Source organism: Eptatretus burgeri, chromosome 6 (genome assembly GCF_056783735.1).
Source record: "Eptatretus burgeri isolate ZD-2024b chromosome 6, Ebu_testis_v1, whole genome shotgun sequence".
In the NCBI taxonomy this organism is placed as follows: domain Eukaryota; kingdom Metazoa; phylum Chordata; class Myxini; order Myxiniformes; family Myxinidae; genus Eptatretus; species Eptatretus burgeri.
In genome coordinates this window covers 57,942,177-57,962,176 of record NC_140966.1, presented here as the reverse complement: position 1 = coordinate 57,962,176, position 20,000 = coordinate 57,942,177, and the positions used below count along the sequence as shown (strand labels likewise).

Below are 20,000 nucleotides of genomic sequence, written 5' to 3'. Positions count from 1 at the left end.
TGTGTAACTTTAACCTCTGAAATGAGGTCAAACGAACATGTGTACATCAACAGGAGCTACGGTCACTCGTGCTTTTGTAAATGGTGGCGAAAAAGGCTGAATAATTCCATTTCGGAAGACAAGATGATTATATTATCATAAAATCATACACAACTACATAGAACAGCACTCGGTAGATAACAAACCTCCGCCAGGCCAAACAGTTTACGTTTTGTATGACACTGGTACTGATAGGTCGGATCTGAACCAAAGTCGAATCGACTTGTTCTTGTCACCGAACCAACTCATCCACAAAGTTTTATTATAACTCGTCCACAACGTTTTGTTATAACTCGTGCACAACGTTTTGTTATAACTCGTCCATAAAGTTTTATTATAACTCGTCCATAAAGTTTTATTATAACTCGTCCACAAAGTTTTGTTATAACTCGTCCACAAAGTTTTATTATAACTCGTCCACAAAGTTTTGTTATAACTCGTCCACAACGTTTTGTTATAACTCCTCCACAACATTTTGAAATATCGTGCTGTACATAGTTTGGGCCCCATCTCCTCAATGGTGAAGAATTACTTTGATATGAAAAAAAAAACTTCTCTTATCAGGATCCTGATGCGGATCTTCAGTGATATTGAATCAATTCGTCCTCGTCACACACCCAACGTGTCCACCAAGTTTCGTCCGAACAGGTCCGTGCCTTTTGGAGATATCCTGCTCACAGACAAACAGATAGGGATGAATACATAACCTCCGTCCACCTTAGGTGGTGGAGATAAAGATCCACTCATGGTTAAATAAAGGCATCGTGTGTGTGTGTGTGTGTGTGTGTGTGTGTGTGTGTGTGTGTGTGTGTGTGTGTGTGTGTGTGTGTGTGTGTGTGTGTGTGTGTGTGTGTGTGTGTGTGTGTGTGTGTGTGTGTGGTATTCCTAACTGGTGGTTCGAGTGTCTGTTCTGAGTCTGGGAGGACGTTGGTTCAAAACCTGGCTGAGTGATAGCAAAGATAGTAGGGCAACTTAGCTAAATATAGCATAACAATTGTGCATTTTGTGAGGAAAGCACCACATTTGGCACACTAGTAGCCTATCGTATTCTGAACAGATTTGGATATTGGGCCATCTCAAAATTTTTGATGGCAGTGGAAAATGGCTGACACAACCATCAGCGGCTGAATTTGAGATGGCCCAATATCCAAATCTGTTCATAATACGATAGGCTACTCGTGTGCCAAATTTGATGCTTTCTTCACAAAATGCACAATTGTTATGCTAAGTTGCCCAACTAAGACTGAAAAGGGTACATGCTGCTTCCTTACTCGACACTCAGTAGATAGAGCACGGATAAGTAACACAAGGAAGGCAATGGCAAACCACCGAGTACAATCATTGCCAAGAAACTGCTTCAGCAGCATCGCGCTCTCTGTAAAGAGTATAGAACATCAACATATATATATATATATATATATATATATATATATATATATATATATATATATATATATATATATATATATATATATATATATATATATATATATATATATATATACACACACACACACACACAATGTAATATTGTATAATGTTATATCATAATGAGTAAAAATTGTGGCCTGAAACAAGAAGTCAGTCATTGATTGGCATTATGGATTGTATATTCCTGGTTTTTACAATTCTCATTCTATTTTCCTGATTCCATATGTTCGTCCACAAACAGAGTACACCATTGACCTCCGTAGTCGATGGTTCCATCACGGTGTGCCATTTCATCTAACGGATGTAAAATCACTCCTCGTTCACGGTGAGATCCATTTGCAATGTTGGTTTTAACCCTGGTAAAACGATCCCGCTTCGTGCGCCTAAACAATATAAGGTATTTACATAAACGGTGTACAGGAGATAAACGGATCGCCACGAGCCCAAAGGTTAAAACGGGGAGATGTGCGCGAAGCTGCGTTGGACAATGGGGGCTCATTGGGCCAAACGACCTGCTTTTGATTATCCACGCCACAGCACCGAGTTGTGGCGCCAGGTGCAGCTCTGCATGTCAATGGGCTCGACGACACACGCCTTCAGATGACTATTTTCAATCCAAACATTCGGACTGCCAGGGAAGTGTGTCGCTCCGTGCTTTGGGTCCGCATTGTGTTCAGAGAGCGCATCGTTTCATTGAAACACGCGGGTACACCGTTTAAAGGGAGGTCGCACACCATTTGGTGTTTAAACGTGAGGTCACAAACCGTTAGGTGTTGAAACGTGAGGTCACAAACCGTTAAGTGTTTAAACGTGGGTCACACACCGTGAGGTCACAAACCGTTAAGTGTTTAAACGTGGGTCACACACCGTGAGGTCACAAACCGTTAAGTGTTTAAACGTGAGGTCACACACCGTTAAGTGTTTAAATGTGAGGTCACACACCATTAAGTGTTTAAACGTGGGGTCACACACCGTTAAGTGTTTAAACGTGAGGTCACAAACCGTTAAGTGTTTAAACGTGAGGTCACACACCGTTAGGTGTTTAAACGTGGGGTCACACACCGTTAAGTGTTTAAACGTGAGGTCACAAACCGTTAAGTGTTTAAACGTGACGTCACACACCATGAGGTCACAAACCTTAAGTGTTTAAACGTGAGGTCACAAACCGTTAAGTGTTTAAACGTGAGGTCACACACCGTTAAGTGTTTAAACGTGGGGTCACACACCGTTAGGTGTTTAAATGTGAGGTCACACCGTTAAGTGTTTAAATGTGAGGTCACACACCATTAAGTGTTTAAACGTGGGGTCACACACCGTTAGGTGTTTAAATGTGGGGTCACACACTGTTAAGTGTTTAAACGTGAGGTCGCACACCGTTAAGTGTTTAAACGTGAGGTCACATACCGTTAAGTGTTTAAATGTGACGTCACACACGGTTAAATGTTTAAACGTGAGGTCACACACCGTGAGGTCACAAACCGTAAAGTGTTTAAACGTGAGGTCACAAACCGTTAAGTGTTTAAACGTGAGGTCACACACCGTTAAGTGTTTAAACGTGAGGTCACACACCATTCAGTGTTTAAACGTGGGGTCACACACCGTTAGGTGTTTAAACGTGGGGTCACACACCGTTAGGTGTTTAAACGTGGGGTCACACACCGTTAGGTGTTTAAACGTGGGGTCACACACCGTTAGGTGTTTAAACGTGGGGTCACACACCGTTAAGTGTTTAAACGTGAGGTCACACACCGTTAAGTGTTTAAACGTGAGGTCACACACCGTTAAGTGTTTAAACGTGAGGTCACAAACCGTTAAGTGTTTAAACGTGACGTCACACACCGTTAAGTGTTTAAACATGGGGTCACACACCGTAAGGTGTTTAAACGTGAGGTCACACACCGTTAAGTGTTTCAACGTGAGGTCACACACCGTTAAGTGTTTAAACGTGAGGTCACACATGCTTAAGTGTTTAAACGTGAGGTCACACACCATTAAGTGCTTAAACGTGAGGTCACACACCGTTAAGTTTAAACGTGGGGTCACACACCATTACACGTTTAAACGTGAGGTCGCACACCGTTAAGTGTTTAAACGTGGGGTCACACACCATTACACGTTTAAACGTGATGTCACACACCATTAAGTGTTTAAACGTGAGGTCACACACCGGTAAGTGTTTCAACGTGAGGTCACAAACCGTTAAGTGTTTAAACCTGGGGTCACACACCATTACATGTTTAAATGTGAGGTCACACACCGTTAAGTGTTTAAACGTGAGGTCACACACCGTTAAGTGTGTAAACGTGAGGTCACACACCGTTAAGTGTGTAAACGTGAGGTCACACACCGTTAAGTGTTTAAACGTGAGGTCACAAACCGTTAAGTGTGTAAACGTGAGGTCACACACCGTTAAGTGTGTAAACGTGAGGTCACACACCGTTAAGTGTGTAAACGTGAGGTCACACACCGTTAAGTGTGTAAACGTGAGGTCACACACCGTTAAGTGTTTAAACGTGAGGTCACAAACCGTTAAGTGTTTAAAAGTGAGGTCGCACATGCTTAAGTGTTTAAACATGAGGTCACACACCATTAAGTGTTTAAACGTGAGGTCACACACCATTAAGTGTTTAAACGTGGGGTCACACACCATTACACGTTTAAACGTGAGGTCACACACTATTAAGTGTTTAAACATGAGGTCACACACCATTGCACGCTTAAACGTGAGGTCACACACCATTAAGTGTTTAAACGTGAGGTGACACACCGTTAAGTGTTTAAACGTGGGGTCACACACCATTACACGTTTAAACGTGAGGTCACACACCATTAAGTGTTTAAACATGAGGTCACACACCATTAAGTGTTTAAACATGAGGTCACACACCATTAAGTGTTTAAACGTGAGGTCACACACCGTTAAGTGTTTAAACATGAGGTCACACACCGTTTCGTGTTTAAACGTGAGGTCACACACCGTTAAGTGTTTAAACGTGAGGTCACACACCATTAAGTGTTTAAACGTGAGGTCGCACACCATTAAGTGTTTAAACGTGGGGTCACACACCATTACACGTTTAAACGTGAGGTCACACACCATTAAGTGTTTAAACATGAGGTCACACACCATTAAGTGTTTAAACGTGAGGTCACACACCATTACACGTTTAAACGTGAGGTCACACACCGTTAAGTGTTTAAACGTGAGGTCACACACCGTTAAGTGTTTAAACGTGAGGTCACACACCGTTAAGTGTTTAAACGTGAGGTCACACACCGTTCAGTGTTTAAAAGTGAGGTCACACACCGTTAAGTGTTTAAACATGGGGTCACACACCGTAAGGTGTTTAAACGTGAGGTCACACACCGTTAAGTGTTTAAACGTGGGGTCACACACCGTTAAGTGTTTAAACGTGAGGTCAAACACCGTTAAGTGTTTAAACGTGAGGTCACACACCGTTAAGTGTTTAAACGTGAGGTCACACACCGTTCAGTGTTTAAAAGTGAGGTCACACACCGTTAAGTGTTTAAACGTCAGAGCAACGATAATGATGTAAAATTGTATAAATTGTTACAAAAAGCGGATTTTTGTTGTTCCACTGGGTTTTTGCGAAGACCTTGAAGGAATTCACTCGGATGATCATTGTGTACTCACTCGTTCCTTTGCTGACAAACCTGATGAAGGTTTTGGTAATAATCCGATTTGTTTTTAAACATTCGAATCGATATATCGTGCGATATGACATATTCACTGGTACATGAGAGCAATTTCAAAAACAAGATCCGGCTTAAAATGGACGTGGACCCAACCGGTTCATATCGATGTGCTCGTGGAGAACTGTGATCTGTGAATATCAGGAAAGAGCGGTCGGTGCAAGTGAAGCGCTCACGAGTTCGGTTCCAACACTGTGGTTCAATGGGATGGAACGTGTACTGCTTGTTTCACAATCACTCAAGAACGATGTCAATCTGATGACATACCTCTCTTTTGTCGTGGACGAAAAGAATAGATCAACCACCGATACATGGCATGCACTGACAGTGACCAACCAACCCAAGTTCGAGTCTGACATGAGTCCTAATTCTGCTGGAAACAGAGACCTCAGTGTGACTCAAAATGCCAATGAAAGTCTTGGCGTTCAAAATGTTCTGCAAACGAGGAATTCACAACAGTCCGAGGATAACCTGGTTTCATGAGGATAAGGATAAGCTGATAAAATTATGATTTATTCCACATATTATGATTTATTCTTCATGAGTATGTAAATGTTGTTGTTCGTCTTTCGGCTGCTCCCGTTAGGGGTCGCCACAGCGGATCATCCGTTATGATCCGCATACTGATTTTGGCATAGATTTTACGCCAGATGCCCTTCCTGACGCAACCCTGGTCACCTCTTACGACGCAGGGATAAGGATTGGGTTTCGCCATGATTCCGGGCTGCCCTACGCCCTCTCATAGAGTGGCCCAGCGCAGAAATCCCGTCCTCAAGCGATCCTCCAACCCAAGCCTCTGAGTAGCCGGATTACAGGCACACGCCACTACGCCCGGTGTCTTCAGGAGTATGTAAATATGTGTTTTTATTTATTTGCTGTGTATGCTTCGTTTAATATACATGTTTTGGAGTGTCTTTCATGTACCATTGTGATTATGTCGTTCATCTAACGTTTTTGAATGCCCCTTGTGATTTAAATATATCATGAATAAGATCCACTTACCATGAGGTTATTCTTCTGTTAATAAACATCAAACATATCTGTGACTGCATGATTTCTGTTCAGTTCAACAGGGCGATCGCCATCAACTTATCCTTTACTTGCAATGTTGTTAATCCAAGAAACCAGAACATTATACATTTATACTTTATATGGGATAAAGGGGTGGGATGTGAGGTTCAAGTGGACCGTACAGGTAAACAATGCATGCACAGCCTCGGGCTGCACAGACCTCAGTACACTGCTTGGGTGCCCATTTGACAAATGAGAAAAATATATTCTCACAAACAGAGATAAAACACAAAGAAATCATCATCATCATCATCATCATCATCATCATCATCATCATCATCATCATCATCATCTCCCATGCCCGATGCAGAGCGTTGGTGCTGCCACAGCAGTTACAAGTCTAGATACACTACATGGCCAAAAGTATGCGGACACCCTTTCTCATTAGTGGATTCGGCTATTTCAGCCACACCCATTACTGACAAGTGTATAAAATCAAGAACACAGCCACGCAATCTCCATTGACAAACATTGGTAGTAGAATGGGCCGTACTGAAGAGCTCAGTGACTTTCAACGAGGCACCGTCATGGAATGTCACCTTTGCAACAAGTCAGTTCATCAAATATCTGCCCTGCTAGAACTGCCCTGGTCAACTGTAAGTGCTGTTATTGTGAAGTGGAAATGTCTAGAAGCAACAACAGCTCAGCTGTGAAGTGGTTGGCCACACAAGCTCACAAAACAGGACCGCTGAGTGCTGAGGTGCGTAACATGGAAAAATCGTCTGTTGTCAGTTGCAAAACTCACTAACGAGTTCCAAACTGATTCTGGAAGCAACGTCAGCACAAGCACTGTTCGTCTAGAGCTTCATGAAATGGGTTTCCATGGCCGAGCAGCCACACACAAGCCTAAGATCACCATGCGCAATGCCAAGTGTTGGCTGGGGTGGTGTAAAGCTCACCGCCATCGGACTCGGGAGAAGTGGAAACACGTTCTCTGAAGTGATGAATCACACTGCACCATGTGGCAGTCTGACGGATTAATCTGGGTTTGGCAGATGCCAGGAGAACATTACCTGCCCAAATGCATTGTGCCAACTGTAAAGTGTGGTGGAGGAGGAATAATGGTCTGGGGATGTTTTTTATAGTTCTGGCTCGGCCCATTAGTTCCATTGAAGGGAAATCTTAACGCCAAACCATACATTGATATTCGATACGATTCTGTGCTTCCAACTCTGTGGCAACAGTTTGGGGAAGGCTCTTTCCTGTTACAGAAAGACAATGTCCCTGTGCACACAGCGAGGTCCATACAGAAATGGTTTGTTGAGATCGATATGCAAGAACTTGATTGGCCTGCACAGAAGCCTGACCTCAACCCCATCAAACACCTTTGGGATGAATTGGAATGCCGACTGCGAGCCAGACCGAATCACGCAACATCAGTGCCCGACCTCACAAATGCCCTTGTTGCTGAATGGAAGCAAGTCCCCGCAGCAATGTTCCAACACCTAGTGGAAAGCCTTCTCAGAAGAGTGGAGGCTGTTCTTGCAGCAAAGGGGGTACCAACTCCATATTAATGCCCATTATTTTGGAATGAGATGTTGGACGAGTAGATGTCCACATATTTTTGGCCATGTAGTGTATAATCCTGGATGAGTCGCCACTCCAGCTCAGAAAGTAAGGCCAATAATTTGGAATTTGGTCATGGTGCCGGCAATAGGGCCCACTGTGGGATCTTTAACGTCCACCAACTAATACTGGCGGATGCCCAGTTTAACGTCCATCCGAGGGACGGCACACACAATTATGAATCATCCTGCCTGTGAAACACTGGGATGAGAGTTTATAGCTGGGTCAGGATTCGAACACAGGATGGACAGCTCAAAGGTGAGTGTGTCATCGAGGCCATCTTTACAGCCCCACAAAGAACTACACTAGCAAAAGTAATTTTTTTTAGCAAGAAAATATTTTCTTGAAACAAAAAAAGAAAACATGAGAAAACTTTTCGAGCCACAAGAAATGTTTCCTTATGGTTTTCTTGTTTCAAGAAAGCTTTTCATATTAAAAAAAAACTTTTTTTTACTTACAAAATTATTTTACGCAGTGTTAGACAATAACGATAAGCAAAATGAGAACTATGAAGAACTCCTTCAACTTGTGCTGCACTTTGACATAATTCCATGCAGAACAGGTGTTAAATATTGATACGGAAAAATAAGAAAGGAATGGAATGTGGAGAAAATATATTGTCGATATAATTATTGACATTCATACCAAAAGTCATAGGCCACTCCTTTTCAGTTGTGAGAATTGCATACATTTGCATAACTATGGATATCATCCACAAACAGGATAAATAGTCAAGGAACAGTCTTATTGGTCAGTTTCAGAAGACAGCAATCCAACAAGGAGTAAACAGAGTCCAAATAGAGGAATAATAATTGTCACCAGAGAGTCCACACCTCAATCAGACTGACATTAACCTTCCTAGCCACTTTCTTATTGGGATTCCACGAAAGCAGCAACGCAGTTCACTGGGTCTTACATTCTCTGCCATACCATAGAACAGCAGTGGCATGGAACGCTTTAATTCATGTGGCATCAAATGTGCATCACAGGGCCTCGAATGTGGAAACAAGCTATTAGTGCTTGGTAGGGTCTGTGGGATTTTTTTAGTACACCAATTATGGGCTGAACAAGAATGGCAGGAAAAAGTTTCAACAGCTCGGGAATGGACTCTGGATGAACAGCTGAGAATCATACCCCAAAACTTCCTGTGCTGCAGATGTTAGAGTAAGAGTCCAGACTGCCATTAGGTAAAATGGAGGTCCTCCAAGATATTAAATAATCACAACCAATTCTTATGCATTGTCCCCCAAAAAAGAAGAGAAACATGTGTCCCATGACTACTGGTAGAAGAGTCTAATTCGAACTGAAGAATGATCTCTTGCGAGATTAGTTCTACAAGTCAGTTGATTTGAAGTGTGCTATTGAATCGACAACTAAAACTGCCTTCATGATATGACTGACAGGTGCACTACGCATTACAGATGTAAGGATTCACTTTCATTGCATGAGGATCTGATGACACCAACATTTACACGAATCACAATCTTATTTAAATGTAGCATGATGGTCTGATGGACCACTTCACAAGTTGCTGCCGATGTGTCAAATAATTAATATATACTGTCATGAACAACATTGTGAAAAATAATTCAAAAATGTAACCAGCAGTAAAGTTTCCATAAGAAGAAAGGCTCAGAGTGTTAAATATTGCAGAAAGCAGAACTCTTGGCCCGATATTACAGACAAGTTACTCAGAGATATCCAGCAACCCTTCTTTATCGGAGTGTTGTTTCCCGACCAAGGGAGGCGCGGAGAGAAGCGAGTTATCTACTACAGACAGAGATCGGGTCCATGTAGCGGGCAGCGCGACCTCAGTGCAGAAGTGGTTGGGGGGTAGGAACAGGGTAAACTCGATCTGTGGCAAATCCGTGATGCCGAGAGGTATAAAAACTTGCTCATTACTACTCCAGTGCACCGATATATCATCGATAGCTATCTACCAAAATGGCAGGTAAAAGAACCAACTCATGAGGAGGACTGCATTGATAAGAAACTAAATAGAGCTCGTGGTTTGACTTTGCCAATGTCTTTGACAGTAAGGATGGGATTTCCACCTACAATCAGCACAATACAATACAGCTCAGTCAGATAACATAAAACTCCACAATATCCATCAGCAATGAGGTATATCGATAAAACAAGATAGAAACGCTAAATTTTGGTGCCAATTTGTGGCACCAAATCACATCGTAGCCTCCGGACAATTGGCAGGTATTTACTTTACTTTCTGGAAAGGGGCTTGATGTAATTTTTGTGGCGAACTGATGCTTATCTTTCATGAAATTCAGGGGTGAAAATGAATGTCCATTTCAGTGACATTACCAGTCTTCGATGGGTACCCTACTAGTACAGCAAATAAATACAAACACACATATATATATATATGCAGTATTTTCTTACTCATTACATACAATTACATACTGATGAATAATTATCTGTCATATAAAAGTGAATTTGGATATTTGTTTCTTTGTTTATCTAATATATAAAGCTCATTCTAACCATTCACTGACTGACTCACGCACCTACTCACTGATATTAATGTTCAGGAACTTCCGGTGACATAAAAAGCTGAAATTTTGTGTGCCAATGGACATCAAGCCAATACACTGGGACAAATTACAGAACCATTGGAAAGCATTAGTAAATTAAAATATAAATACATTTTTAAAAAACATTAAAAAAATAAACGCAGGTAAGTGACCTGAGACAATGGAGAAGCAGGGTAATTTGGTGCACGGACAGAAAATGAAGCTGATACACCAGGAAAAAAAAATCACAGAACTGTCAGAAAGCATTTGTAAATGAAAATATAAATAAATGAAAAAAATAAATGCAGGTGACCGACTTAAGACATTGGGGAAGCATGGTTCGTTATTACTTACAATGTGTCGGCATACCCAGCTCGTCTAATATATAAAGCTCATTGGAACCACTCACTGACTCACTGACTGAATGATATTCATGTTCGGTAGCTTCCGGGTAATGAAGAAAGCTAAAATGTTGCATGCCAACAGACATCAAAGCCGATACACGGAAAAAAAAGATCACAGAACCATAAGATAGCATATGTAAATGAAAATATATGTACATGTATATGTATATATAGACATGTATAATGTATGTATATATATATATATATATATATATATATATATATATATATATATATATATATATATCCTATATCCTATATATTATTTCTGTTAACGTTTGCGCGTAATTTGATGTTGCTCCTCCGAAACTGCTGGACAGATTGTTGCCACTTTCGGCATGCAGGTGGTCTGTGGTCTAATGAACAGCATCGGCTATGTGAGATCGCGCCTTACAGACAGGTTTGGGAATTTTTGGTGATTTTCTCATTTTTACATCTGTTTGCATGGCGATGTGTGACGTCACCGCTGAGAGGCGTAATGACGTCATGACATCATCGGTCATTCACTGACATCATTACGTCTGTTGTCGACAGACCATCACCGTTGAGAGGTGTAATGCCACTCCGAGAAAACAGTGTCTGCAATGTAAAACCCTCTTCTGCACATGCTGACTACCTCAGAAGGTGAATTTGACACAAAAAATGTCACAAGAAACATCATATACAAAGAAATTCGATAAATCACATTGTGAACACTGGATATATTGATGTCCGAATGAACCCTCACTTTTGAAACTTCGCGCAGAGCGCAGGTTTGGCTAGTATATATATATTGTTACGGATTTCAGAATCCGGTCTGATGAATGCATCCACACATCCAGGTCCTCAGACAGTTATTTCCTTAGATACATGTTCGGATTAGCCCCATCCGCAATGTCTAATGGGATATTAAATGTGATGCGTTGAGAAGGGTAAAGGATAGATCCACTCTCTTATGGGAAGCTTTTTTCTTTATGACAGACACTTTCACACACATTTCTTTCACGAGCTCTGTAGCCCGCCCTCATTTTTCCTCAGCAGCATTATTTCGCGAGCTCCGATGCCCGCCTTTTTTGAGAGCACATGGGTCGTCATGGTAACTGTTCCCCAGTGGGGTGGGGTGAGCTTGGGGCGGACGGCACCCCGTGGAGACGCCTCGAAGATATAAAAAGATGTTCTGTGAGGAGAGACGTTGGGAGAGGAAAAGGCAAAAGAGGGACGTTCCGAAGCGAGAGAGACATTCTGTGAGGAGATACGTTTTGAGAGTGGGGAAAAAGCGAAACCGATACGTTCTGAAGAGAAAGAGATACGTTCTGAGATGAATAAAAAAGAAAGAAAGAAGAAAGCGTGAACGAAAGAGGTACGAGAGGGAAACGAGCAAGAAGCTGGTGAAGGCGCACAAAAGAGGAGAAGGAAGCGTGCGTGTGGGTGTCTGGCCAGCGCCAACAGTGAGATGGTTCATCCTGCCCGGAGCTTCAGCAAGCTAGCGTGTGGACTGGCATTCAAGGCTGCCCTGCGAGAGGCTGTATGACAAAGCTGGGTGCTAGCGATGGACGTGACACGCACGCATTTCATGACGTTTTCGCTTCACGGACGATTTTCTGGTGAGCGAGACGACCCCCCCCTCCCCTCCCCCTGAATTATCCGTTGGGTACCCTTGTCTGTGTTTAGCTATAAGTAATTCAACCCCCGTTAAGCTTCTGCTCTTTGTCTCTCTCCTGGCATTTTGATTGATTTTGCTTTGAAATTCATTCTTTATTTACCTCAGCAAATAAAAGTTTTTTTTATTTATTTATTTTATTGTTGAGAAATTATTTGTCGATTTCCAACCTGTCCGTGTTTGCCCTTTCCTTCTATTGGTCCAGCATTGTTCGAACCGAGATAGACTGGGAGGTAATTACCACAGATTTGAACAAAAAAAATTGTCGGCACACACCAGCGGTTAAAACGCTCGGCTGTCCTAATTAAAATCTAATCAGACAACATTGGTACTTTGCCGAGGGCGCGCTCCCCACTCAGGTAACCACGTGACCTCTAGTTAAACGGAATAATTGGACGGTGGACACTTGAACTTGTGGTTGACTGGGTGGCGTTCGTGGTTTTAAAACAACCCACCGTACCATAACGTTAATTGTGAGCGGTGGCCCCAGGTCCGGCTCTACCGAGGACAACCGGGGATTAATCCCCCTGAGTGACAAGCTGGTGTCTCCATCATCACCGTATCATCCATCACTGCAACAATCTATATTCATATATATATATATATATATATATATATATATATATATATATATATATATATATATATATATATATATATATATATATATATATATATATATACACTCGTATATGTATATCCATATATACAGAATACATATAATTGGGTGGTCGCTCGACTACCCTTAGTCTCAGGTTTTCCCTCTGTCTGTATGTCCGTCTGTTCGTTTGTATGTAATGGACAGCTCTGGAGGCCAGAGGAGTCAACCGATTTTGATGAAACTTGACTGGTAGGTTCATACCAGGATCTAGTTGTATGCTTTTCAGCACCGTTGCTATGGACGCCACCGTTTCCTCGCAACAGGACTTTGAAATTTTTGACAAAAATCCGAAAAATATTTTTATGTATTTTTTTTTCGAAAATCAAAAATCGGCTTCGGTGCTTTTATTCGCACTATAATCAACCTCTTTGTCAAAAAGTTTCAGCCCGATCCATCAAAAACTGTATGACTAGTATGCAATTATATTACTATATGCTTTCACCCCAACGTTCGCGTTGGGATTCCCTAACGTAGGGTAAGGGAATCGAACACAAATGATGAATGGGCAGTTGCTCGTCGTGTTCCTGTATGGAACAACAAACGGGAAAATGCCATCTAATGTGTTCTCTTATCGACATATTTCAAATTCGCCTTAGTCGAGCGACCACCCATGTCGCCTACCAGTGTGTGTGTGTGTGTGTGTGTGTGTGTGTGTGTGTGTGTGTGTGTGTGTGTGTGTGTGTGTGTGTGTGTGTGTGTGTGTGTGTGTGTGTGTGTGTGTGTGTGTGTGTGTGTGTGTGTGTGTGTGTGTGTGTGTGTGTGTATATGTTCTTCTTTCGGCTGCTCCCGTTAGGGGTCGCCACAGCGGATCATCCATATGATCCTCATAGTGATTTGGCACATGTTTTACGCCGGATGCCCTTCCTGACGCAACCCTGGTCGCCTCTTGCGACACAGGGATATGGTACACCTATTTTAACCGGGGTATACACCGGCCCAGTATACTGGTACTCACTTCGCCGACCTCGGAAGGATGACAGGCTGAGTCAACCCCCTGGTGTATTAATTCAGTGGCCCAACGGGCTTGAACTCAGGACCTTTTGGATCCCAAGCCGCTGCCCTAACCACTGTGCCAACACCAGGCTCATATATATATATATATATATATATATATATATATATATATATATATATATATATATATATATATATATTTATATATATATATATATATATATATATATATATATATATATATATATATATATATATATGTATGTATGTATGTATTGGTAAAAGAAAGAAGAAGCACACTGAGCAATAAAGCCATTTAAATTTAAATTCTTTATTGAAAGCCTGATATTTCAAAAACAGACTTGAGAGTGATCAAGTGTGTCAAGTGTGTGTGTGTGTGTGTGTGTGTGTGTGTGTGTGTGTGTGTGTGTGTGTGTGTGTGTGTGTGTGTGTGTGCGTGCGTGCGTGCGTGCGTGCGCACTCTTCGGCCAAAAAAGTGAACACGTGATTGTTGTTGATATGATTTATATATGCAACATCATGGGACACATATGAAGTACAAACCTCTTACATAGATAAATACTGAATAACTCCATGTCCATTTAATTTTGACTTTAGCATGGAATGCTTTATTGTGGCAAATGTTTTCACAGAGGGATCCAAAGTCAGGTCAGATCGGGTATGGGAGCATTCGCCGGAGCAGCGTGTTGCTGCGTCCACTTTCCACCGGTACTCCAGGTGCCTCTGTCTAGCCATCCCCCAGGCAGATGTCTGGCCCATCCCCATCTAAATGGTTGTCATAATCTCAATACCAGGTATGTCCACCTTCCACAACAATCACTGCATTACACCACCGTCATATTGACTGTATTAGCACTGAAACCCGAGCCTTTGAAATGTCATTCTACACCCAAATCAGCTTCTGTTCCAGCTCATCGAGGGTCTGTGACTGTCTTTGAAAAGTTTGAAAGCAAAGATCAATGATATCCCAGAAATGTTCAATTGGATTTCAAGATGGTGAGATGGCAGGCAAGGGTTTCATGACATTAACTCTGATATTGACAAGAACATTCCTTGTTTGAATGTTCATGATCAGGAGCATTAATCATCATGCATAAAGATTATTCATGGACCATGTTGTTGAAGGGTCAGATCTCATTAATGTGTCGATCTGCTGTCAGATTGCCATTGATAAGGATCAAGTTTGTTCACAAGGTTTCAGCAATACCACCCCACATCATGACACTTTCACGTCTAAAATTTGCAGCTTCCTGGACACAGACCTGGCACATTGCTCATTGTGTTTTCTGTATACATGAGCACAGCCATCAGACCTTTCAAGAGGAAACCTGGATTAGTCACTGAACATAACACTTGGCCATTGCTTCCATGTTCATTGGACATGCTGATCTGAGTACTGCAAGCCTGCTTGGATGTGTTGCAGTGAAAGTCTTGGATGCTGAACAGGATGACGAGCATGGATCCCTCCATCACGGAGATGCTTCAAAACGGTATTGACATGCATCCTGCAATGTCCAGGGAGTAGGTTTGCAGTACTCAGGGCAGTTTGATACTGCTTGCGTAGATGGATCATGTGAATGTATTGGTTCTGATTGGCAGTCATTATCCTGGGAAGTCCACCTCTTGGCATATCTCTTGTTGATCTAGTGGCTTGATAACATCTTCGGAGGTCATAAACAATTTCTCTCCTCATGTTAAAGAGCTTTGCAACATGGCTAATAGAAGACCCTGCAAGGAGGTATGCAATGATTTGATTCCTCTCATTTTCTGACAGACGTAGGCATTGTAATGCATTGTTAAAGAATGTAATCATTGTGTTTTTGGATTATCCTCATTGTGGTATCTCGGAAAGACTTTCAAATTTGCTCATAATGCATCTTGCTATGTCTAGAAACCTATGCGTGCATGAGCTGTTCATGCTGAACGATTATTGTCGGAGGCAATTCGGTTATGTGTAAACTTGCAATTGGGTGTTCTGCATATCCCTTGTGCCAAAAAGGTGCTGAAACAGTCCCTCAACAATTACATGATAATTTATACATGTGCGTTTTTCATGTTGGTGAGCGTTTGTGTGTGTATTTGTGTATGTATGTATGTACGCACATATATATATATATATATATATATATATATATATATATATATATATATATATATATATATATATATATATATATATATATATATATATATATATATATATATATATATATATATACATACTGTATATATTTCTTTGATGGCCTCAATTATTCCCACTTTCTTGTAGGGTTGGTCCTCGAATGTTTCAAGCACAAGTCTTTAATGATCCAGCTCGCAAGACCTGACTGTATACTGAAGGTGACTGGAATTTGGAATTTGTTCAGGGTGCCAGCGATAACCCATCTACCGTTCGCGAAAGACACTGTAGGATCTTTAACATCTACTGGCATGTCCGCAGTGTAGACAGACAGGTCACCCGGTTTATCATCCTTCAGTGGGATAGCACACCCATTCGACATGCATAGCCCTAAAGGCAAAACACCAGGATCACCCTTTATAGCTGGATCGAGATTCGAACCCAGGCACGAGAGCAAAATGTCAGTGTGCAAATTTGTCAACATCTATATCATCAAGCAGGACTTAGTGTAATATAATAATTATTTCTAAATATCATTCATCAGATACTTTTCTTGATGCTTCAAAAAGACAATATATCAAAAATTATAAAAATGCTGAATAACTGCATTGTGTCAAGGGTTAAATAGTTAGCCAGACAAGTCACCGAAAAAAAAGTCAGCCAGACGATTGAACTTGTGTTCTTTTGTTAAATTTGAATTCCATTGCATTTTCTATATGGTAAGTTTTAATAAAGATTTTGAAAGGAGGTTCACCTGTCAGGATTTGGCCTTCCATTAAAAAATTATGTTGATTGACTCTTTCACGCTTCAATTTAGCTCAATTCCTCAACTGTTTTTGCAAAAGACATAATTTACTACAGTCGTTGCTTTTCACTTTCTTGAGGGTTATAGGTTCACACAACGTTTTGGGATTCTATATGGCAATCTGCAAGCATGCAGATTGGGACTGACAATCTGTCAACTTCCTGACCCAGATGTCAGCCAACAGTTCTCAATCTCTTCTGGATTTGATTTTGTCCAATTTCCCAGAAAATGTTTGCTGTTCTTCTTCTGTTCCAATCTGTTCATCTGACCATATTCTTGTTAAAGTGGTCCTCTCTCTCGTTGTTATTGGAGAACCAGCTCAGCGGCAATGGTCTAGCATTTCAGTAGACCAACTGGCAAGGACTTCAGGCAGCCTTCAAACTTCTCGACTGGTCTCCCATTTATACTCTCTCCGACATCAACTCACCCTGGGAATTCTTTCAAAGAAACTTCCACTCTCTCATGCACAGATCTATCCCATTTCATCTTCAGTTGTCCTTCCCTTCCTCCTGTCAATTGTACACTGAAGCTTGTGGCAAGGCAGTTGTCCTGAAACAACTTGCCTTTGCCTCATTGAAGGCAAATCCACCTGAAGGCAATCTCAGTTCTTTCCACAAAACTCGGAACAAATGTGTGTCTACCCTCAGGAGAGCCAGAAAACAACATTCTCATCTCAAGTCTGAACTCTCCGACCGGTCTCCCTCCTCCAAATCCTGGTGGAATCTAGTGAAGTCTGTTTCTGGTGTATGTTACCCCTCCATCCCCTCCCTTACCTCAAATGGCTGCAAAGCTGACTGGACGTGAAAAGGCTGAATGCCTAAACTCCGTATTTGCTTCTAAATCTTGTGGCCCAAGCCTATCACTTTCTTTACCTACCTTCCCCAGTCATAATTAGCTCTTCCTGGACTTTATGTCCTTTTCTCCTGACAAGCTGAAGAGGTTGCTGTCAAACCTTGACTCAGATTCTGCAACCAGTCCAGACGGCATCAGTCCTCGTGTCCTAAAAACCTGCTCTACTGCTCTTACTCACGCTCTGTTCAATGCACCCTCTCATTTGCTCAAGGCCATCTGTCATCTGCTTGGAAATCAGCAAACATTACCGCCCTGCATAAAAAGGTGCAAAAACAGATCCCTGCAACTACAGACCAATCAGCCTTCTCCCAATCATAAGCAAGGTTATGGAATCCATCATCGCTTCTGACAATAAATTCTTCCTCTTCTCCAATGGCCTGTTTTCTGATCATCAATTTGGATTCAGACAAGGTCACTCTAACCTGGACTTGTTTCTGCTTTCCCAACAATGGACGGAGGCCCTCAATGTCAGACATGAGATCAGAGCCATCTCCCGAGACATATTACGTGCTTACAATATGGTCTGGCACCCTGCCCTGCTCACAAAACTCTCTTCCTATGGTATCCAAGGCAATCTCCACTCATGGGTCACAGACTTCCTCTCCTGTCGCAGCCACCATTGGGCCTTTAATGGAGTTCCATCAGCCCATCTTCTTTTCCAGGCTGGAGTTCCTCAAGGCAACGTTCTGGGCCTTGTTATTTTTCTGGTTTTCATCAATGATCTCTTTGACTCTCTGGAAAATCCTCTTTATCTCTTTGCTGATGACTCCACCCTCTGCCGTACCATCTGTCATCCCTCAGATCGGCAGGCAGCAGCCTCTTCCCTCTCTACAGATCTGGTTAAAATCACAAGCTGCTCAAACACTTGGAACATGTCTTTCAATCCTGACAAATGTCACACTCTCATGATGTTTCTCCAAAAGGACTGTCTGGAACCCCCTCCCCCCCATCTACTTTCTTAACAATCCTCTTTAAGAAGTCTTTTTATTCAAGCTTTTGCATCTCACTATCTGCCATGGTCTTTCCTGGGAAAGCCACTTTCCTGGGAAAGCTGGCCTCCAAAGCCAGTTGCTGACTGGGAATCCAGCGTCGTGCAAAGTCCTTCCTTGGCAAACCTGACCTCCTGACCACAAACAAAGCTTTCATCCACAGCCTGATGGAGTACTGCTCTCCACTCTGAGCTGGTGCTCCTGCCTCACACCTTTCTTGGCTTCACGTTGTGGAATCCAAGGGCATTTAGGATGATTGGTATCTCCCATGATGAAGCTGAGTCTTTGGGTCTCATTCTCTCACTGCAGGCAGTTTTGTGGTGTTTTTGTCCTCTCCCATCTTCTCTCTGGTCTGGCCCCCCTGCTCTATCTGTGATTGCCCCCCCCCCACCCATATTTCTACATGGCGCTCAAGGTCCACCAGCAACCCCTTTCTAGTGAAACTAGCAAAATCAAGAATCACTGCTCATTCCTCTTGTTTTCCTGCCTCTGGGTCAAACTCCCACACTCTCTTCAATCCCACTTTTCCTTCCAGGTCTTCAAAGCAGCTGTTCACCACCATCTTATATCTTCCCCCATCCAAAGCCATGATATTTTCTACCCCCATTAATCCACCCCAAAGCCAACTCCTTCAAATTCCCTGCTTTCTTTCCTGAAAGTCCCTGGAGTGTGCAACGTGTTTACCCCATGTACCCTGACTCATCACTCTCCCTTCCACAGATCTCCTAATGTCTCTGTTCCCCACTGTTTTGTGCTTCCCTCTCCCACCCCTCTTGTTTCCTGCTCCCTTTGTTCCATGTTATGTATGTTAGCTCTTATACGAGCCTCGACATTTTATATTTTAAAAAATCTGGTGATTCAAATTGAGGAGAATGATACATCACATGAATTTATTTACCTTTCCAAATAAACCTGTTGGGGCGTTCAAAAATTTATCAGAACGACGTAGACAAAAATCTTGAAGAAATGCCAACTTTTTTATTCTTCAATCCATATTTCTTGACAAATTAAAACAGGTTGCTTGATGATTGATTGGATTATAAATTGATGCAATCCTTTCAGGAGTTTGAGCTCTTTCCCCATGGGTCCTAAACAAAAATTTTTCACAAATACCAATAGAGTGGGAACCAATTCTGAGCTGGTTCCCACTCTATTCTTCAGTCCTGAGCAGCTCTTCATCACAGAAACATTCACAACTTTTTCA

The 20,000-nt window shown here is 42.0% G+C and overlaps 1 long non-coding RNA gene across 2 annotated transcripts in view; it reads left to right on the top strand.

The window, feature by feature from the left end:
- The window catches only part of LOC147024857 (uncharacterized), a 63,572-nt gene that overhangs the window by 13,912 nt on the left and 29,660 nt on the right, over positions 1–20,000 (top strand). Inside the window, exons 2-3 of one of the 2 annotated variants that reach the window (XR_015058841.1) lie at positions 14,664–14,825; positions 16,301–16,824. This is a non-coding gene — a long non-coding RNA (uncharacterized LOC147024857). Of the gene's footprint in view, positions 1–14,663; positions 14,826–16,300; positions 16,825–20,000 lie in introns of those variants that run through there. The other variant, XR_015058842.1, reaches the window with a different exon arrangement.